We start from the raw sequence: 6,944 nt of genomic DNA, 5'->3' as shown, positions 1-6,944 counted from the left end.
CTGGGAGTTCAGCATGCGCAAGCTAGCTTGAATTCTCCGGAAGGGTGCCAGGATTGCCGCTCGCTGATCGCGAAGGCGCCTTAAGGTGGCTGCCTCAACCGGCTCCGACCCGAACCTCATGGAGGCGTCGGCCGTGGAAGCTTCCCAGCAAGCACTCACTCGGCCGTGGAAGCTTCCCAGCAAGCACTCAGCGCCCACGCTTAGCGAACTCTGGGTCTGGCAGAGCCAGCCTGGAGGTCTGCCGATGAGCAGCGGTGCGACTGAACATCCCATGGCCAGCCCCACAGGGCGAACTGGGCCTGCAATGGGATCTGTATGATGGAAAGCGGCTCCCTCTCCGCCAAGCGCAGAAGAAAGCCACACTCCCAACCGTCCCCTCATGGCTCAAAGTCCTCAAAGACCAGAGGGTGACCCCCTTCTCCACGAATGTTTCGGCCAGATCTTTCCACGGGAATGGTGTGGAGCGAATGGAGGAGGACGGATTATACAACCCGCCTACGGTAGAGGCGTCAGTGGCGTACCACCTCAACCCAAAGCAGCGGGGCATTCTGACCACATCGAAGCCCAACCTCCTAGGGAAAATGGAGCGGTTCACTGCCGCTATCCATCAGAATTCCTACTGGGCTGCAGCCCAGGGTGCGAGGGCACTCAATGTCTCTACGCTCCTCGCCGCATACCAAGCGGAACTGCTGGAGGAACTGGGGTCACGGCTCATGAAGGGTGATGCTACGCCTGAGCTCTTCGAGGAGATTGTGGTGGTCAGGGCTGTGGTTGCGTCATGGCACTGTCAGTCACTGGAGAAAGGGGTTTATGGCTGAACCTCTCCAGCCTGTCCGAGAAAGACAAGGCGGAGCTCATGGACGCCACAGTGGACCCCAAAGGCCTCTTCGGCGAAGCGGTGGGTCAAATGCAGAAACGGTCAGAGGATAAAAAGAAGGAGGGAGAAGCCTTCAATCTCTGCCTGCCGCGCAAGTTTGTACCGCAGCCTCGTCAGGTGAATCGCTTCCCAGCGGCTCAGACTAATAGGCCGGCCGCTATGGGCTTCCGCGGGCCGAAACCTCAGCCTAGGCAGCAGGAGCGAAGCCTTGGGGCAAGCAATCCTTTGCAGCAGCGGAGGCTGCTACAGCGAAGAAACCCCAGCCCCCGGCCGCCGAAGGGAAATGCAAATGACAGCCCTGACGTTTCTTTGGCTTCGGAGGAGGAGGAGGGCTGTTCACCTCTTCCCCTCAAACGAGGGAGGGAAGACCGCTCAACAATATTTGTAAATGTTTGTTTACATGCTTGTGTAACAGAGGCCCATGTTCAGGTGCCTCGCACATTGTACTCTCCCCAGCTCAAGTTCAGTCTGGGAGAGGGAAAAGAATTGTTGATATTGAGTGGCAAAGCACTGTACTCCCCACGTACACCCTCCCTGTTCACGAAATAAAAATAAAGCATCCCACACACAAGTTTCAAAACGAAACTCAGTCGGGAATAGCTCTCGGCTCAGAGAGTCAAGCCCGAGGCTCGCCACAGCGTGGCGCGTGTTCCCCACACGCGAGCTCCCTAGCGGGAAAGGTAGCTCCGTCAGTGGAGTCCTGGCGCGCATGCGCAGTGAACCCTTGGGTCTTGCAGACCGTCGCCAGGGGATACAGACTCCAGTTTGCTCGGAAACCACCTCCCTTCAACGGCATTCGCCAATCAGTGGCGAGAGTGGGTACGGAGCACGTTTTAGAGCAAGAAATTGCGTCGCTGTTACGCAAAGGAGATCAAAGCACTCAGGGGTTTTTCTCCCGATACTTTCTGATTCCCAAAAAAGACGGCCGGCTACGGCCTATTTTGGATTTAAGGGGCTTGAACAGTTATCTCAGAACGTTCTGTCACGTTCAATACGGAAGAACGATTGGTTCACGTCAATCGACTTGACCGAGGCCTACTGGCATCTGAGTATTTATCCACCACACAGGAAATTTCTCAGATTTGCTTTTCAGAACGTGGGTTACGAGTATCAGGTTCTACCATTTGGGTTAGCCCTCAGTCCGATAACATTCTGCCTTTGCGTGGAAGCCGCATTAGCTCCACTCAGATTAAAGGGGATAAGAATTTTGACTTATATAGACGACTGGCTGATACTAAGTCACTCTCACTCAAAAGCCGTGCGAGATACGGCGACTGTAGTAAAGCACATAACCACGTTGGGTTTCACCATAAATCAAGCGAAAAGCAACCTGATCCCTTCACATCAAACAACCTTTCTGGGCCTCCATGTGTGGAGACATTGTGTCACTGGTTAGATCCCCAGTTCATTGCACAGGGGACCCCGATAGGGGCAGTGTCAATGAGGAAGGTGATATCGACGGATGCCAGCCTCCGAGCCTGGGGGGCGACCCACGAAGGGTGGACAGTGAATGGGATATGGCCCAGGAGCCTGCACGGGGCCCATATAAATTATTTAGAGTTGATGACAGTGTTGCTAGCACTGAAACATTTTCTCCTAGCCCTCAAGGGGCATCATGTGTTAGTCAGATCAGACAATACAACGACAGTGGCGTACATCAATCGCCAGGGCGGGACGCGCTCAGTACACATACACAGATTGGCAGAGAGGTTGTGGATGTGGGGCAGCAGCCACTTTCTATCTGTTCATGCAACACATGTGCCGGGGGTTCTAAATGTAGTGGCGGACCTGTTATCACGGGGGAACCCACTGTTTGGGGAATGGCAGTTGCATCCGGAGGTGGTGAAAATGATATGGCAGAGGTAAGGTCAGGCCGTCGTAGATCTGTACGCCTCAAGGGAAAACGCCCAATGTCCTATGTTCTTCTCTCTAAAGGGAAGAGGGGAACCCATTGGGGTTGGATGCACTGGCCCACCCATAGCCAAGCGTCCTACTGTACGCGTTCCCGCCGCTCAGCCTGATTACACCCACGCTGAACAAAGTGGGGGGAGACGGGCTTGACAGTCATTTTGGTGGCGCCTCGATGGCCCAAGTCGCCGTGGATGGCGGAAATAATGCCGCTGCTATATGCCCAGCCCTGGGCTCTACCATTACGCACGGATCTGTTGTCTCAGGCGAATGGAGAGATTTATCACCCACACTCCGAGAGGGTGGCGCTTTGGGCTTGGCCCGTGAGAGGTTAAACCTTGGCACTGCAGGGCTCCCTCCAAGGGTAGTAGCTACAATACAAAGTGCCAGAGCCCATTCCACTAGGTCATTATATGATAGGAAATGCAGGTGTTTGAGAAATGGTGCGAGGAACGGCGTCAGGTGTCTTTTCAATGCCCCGTAGTGTATGTGTATGTGGCTGCGATAGCAGCATGTCACGTTGGCTTTGATGGGAAACCGGTGGGACAGCACCCATTGGTGTGTCGTTTTTTGAAGGGAGCCCATCGGCTACGACCGATTGCGAGGACGCTGGTGCCGTCCTGGGACCTGGGAGTGGTGCTGGAAGCTCTATCTCAGAGTCCGTTTGAACTAATTGAGTCTGTGGACATGAGAATTTTGTCCTTAAAAACAGCGCTGTTGTTGGCGTTCGCGTCCGCTAAGCGGGTGAGTGATCTGCATGCACGGTCAGTAAATGCAGCATGCATGCAGTTTTCACCGAGTGGCATTAAGGTATTTTTGCGGCCGAACCCAACATTTGTGCCAAAGTGTGGGGTGAATTGTGATACTTTGGAGTTAGCAGCATTAAGCTCAGCTGAGGCATCTTCGGCTGAGAATAGAAGGTTGCGAGCACTGTGTCCAGTGCGGGTACTCCGGGTATATGTGGAGAAGACTAGGCCGTGGTGTAAGGCGGACCAGCTCTTTGTGTCATGGGCATCATCACATAGAGGGTTACCTATATCTACTCAGCGCCTCTCACATTGGATTGTGGACGCTATAGGATTGGCTTATATAAGGAGTGGCTTGCAGTCTCCGGTGGTGGTTCGTGCGCACTCTACCAGGGGCAAGGCTACATCTTGGGCTTTATTCAAGGGTGTATCATTGCAGGAGATTATGGCAGCTGCCTCTTGGGCTTCGCCAGACACTTTTGTGAGATTTTACAGACTTGATGTGACTAGGCCTTCCCTCGCACAGTCTGTTTTAACAGTGAATCCGGTTCTATGATCTAACTAGCCGGGGAAAAAAAAAAAAAGGGATAGGACGCACACTCTAGGAGTGGTGGACCTAGGTGACCTTGTGATCTGTCTGTGGCAGAGCTGCTTCGGTGAGCGTATCTGCAAGGCGGGAGTTGTCTATATCTCCCATATGTAAGATACCGAGTGAATATTTGAAAAAGAACTTAAGGTTACTTTTGTAACCCCGGTTCTTTGAGAATATGAGTGAGGTATCTCACCAGACAGCCCACCTTGCTGCGCACGAAAAGAGATATGTTCACAGAATGAGGCGAGATGGACGTGCGCGTGTAGATATATATCGGGGGCGTGGCCCCAGCACGGCGCACGCCATTGGTCTGGCATAGGCAGACGTGGTGTCATTGGAGCTTCTGTGATTGGGCACGCGCGGAGCGCATTCCCATATTTGAGATACCGAGTGAATATTCTCAAAGAACCGGGGTTACGAAAGTAACCTTAAGTTTTAAGTCAAGTCGATTCAAGTCATCTCAGCCATACACAGTCTAGCCCAGTGTTTCTCAAACTTTTTCAGACCAAGGACCACTTAACCAATAAATAGAAACCTCACGGACCACCTACTGTAATAGGTGTAGCTAAAAAAAACAGTAGACCTACTTCAACAGTATATTACACAATAGGCATACTCACTGAACAACCTTGCTTATTGTCTTGGCACCTTGCTTATTGTGTTAGAGGATTCATGTGATTTAAACTGGCATAGGTTACATAGACCGTGTTGCAGAACTGTTTGGATTTACATACAAGTTGGTTCAATATTGCAAACAACTTATTTATATTTTATCACGTCTGCCCGCGGACCACTTGGGATAGCTTGCGGACCACCAGTGGTCCCCGGACCACACTTTGAGAAACACTGGTCTAGCCTACGTAGCAGTTGTGTACCCTCTTGCTTTGTGCAATCAACTCATACAGTTATCACTCCTTTTGGCACCAAGCAGTTAATTCAGATAACAGAATTTGTATGTTTCACAGGTCGGATAGTTGCCAAAGTAAAACATAGAACACGCTACTAGAAAATGCTCGTAATGTCTGCAGTAGCACGAGTAGAGGGCGCTCATACATCATATTAGACAAAATAAATCAGTTTTTTATAGACCATTTCAACTCGTACTACATTCATGTGTAATCTAGCATTGCTTCGTCTTTGCAGAAAGTCACCACGTTTGCGCCTCGTTGCTTCACTAGACGCCATGTTCAAAAACCTGCAAGCTTACGAGGGGGGTTGTGGGAGATTCAGATAGGGTTGCGACTTTTTGGACTCGCCCACTATGTCAAAGAGACGTGAATCATGTTTTGGCCTACAAACCTTTTAAAATATACGATGGTATACGATAAACAGGTCCAACACTGTTGGCATCATGCTTCAGTGTACTGTGGCTTGATTTCAGTACACGGGTTGTTTATACAGTTGTGTTAAAAAAACTACTGAATTCAAGCCACAGTACACTGAAGAAAGTGAAAAATGGTGGTGCAAAAATCATGTATGGGGATATTTTTCTTACAGCAGTGTTGGACCTGTTTACCAGGTGTCATGGATCAGTTTGAATACATACAAATAGTTGAATAGATCATGTTGCCACCAAAGAGGAAATGCCCTTGACATTGGTTTTCCAACAAGACAACAACCCCGAACACACAAGTAAATAAACAAAATCTTGGTTCCAGGCATAAAGGATTGAGATAATGGAATGGCCAGCTGAGTCTCTGTGTTTGTTCATTCTGGCAGAAATACCATAGGTAGCAGAAGCAGAAGTTGAATATGCAATGCAGATGTGCAGCAGTTATCAGAAGCAATGGTTCTGCAACTAAATATTAATTCAATGTTATTAAGTTAAATCTTGAAAAAATTATTCAGCTATGTCAACTCTGTGAGATTGAAGAGAAAAATGTCAACACTGTTATTGTTTTTAACATACTAATATTCCTTTTCTTTGCTTCCTGTAAAAAATAATCCAGACTTGATAAATGATTTGTTACTGAATTTGATTTGGAATTGAATGCGTAATGTTTCCATTACATTTGAAATATGGAAATAAAATGATTAAAACAATTTTGCAGTTTTAATCTGTGCCATCTTAACCATTTATTTAACACAACTGTATAATGTTGGAAGCAAGTTCTTAACATTGATTCCTGCACATTTTTGGCCTTTTTTTATTTTGCACATGCAGCAAGTTCACTGTCTTAACACCATCTTAACTAATCGTTGTGTAATTACTGACATTACACAATAAAATGCAAAGGCTTACTGAATCAAACAGTGATGACATTTCCCTGTTTCCTCAGACTGGACAGACTGAAGACAGCCAGGTTTACAACTCCAGCTGAGGAACAACAGTGAGATGCCATAACACTTCAAGCCTCATCAAAACAAATAGAAGAATAAAGGCATCTGACTTGATGGAATAAGGGCTTTAGTTGTGCATGCATGTAACAATGCCAGGATAGTGCGATCAGTGCTGATCTAGACCAAAATCAACAATTTAGGTCTACAATCTTGCTTCGGTTTTGTCACAATACCTCTGATTATGTCCTTTGTCTTGCTATATAAGAGGATTAGCTGGGTGTGGTTGTGGCACTGACCCGTAAACAGAGTGCACAAATGCTTTTGTAATTAATTATAGCTCTAAACAGGAAAGCAGTTTCCCCAACATGAAAATCAGCAGAGCAGGAAATTATTAAACATTTATTTGGCTTAAGAAACTGGACACGCATGGTAGGTGTGATGTAATGAAGGACAGAGCTATCCCTGACCAAAATATAGGTGCACAGGTGTTGAAACCTATTTCCTAATCTTGGTTAGGAAAATACTGTGAAACGGTGTCCCA

Source organism: Alosa sapidissima, chromosome 16 (assembly GCF_018492685.1).
Source record: "Alosa sapidissima isolate fAloSap1 chromosome 16, fAloSap1.pri, whole genome shotgun sequence".
NCBI lineage: Eukaryota > Metazoa > Chordata > Actinopteri > Clupeiformes > Clupeidae > Alosa > Alosa sapidissima.
Note: the sequence above shows the minus strand (reverse complement) of the source record.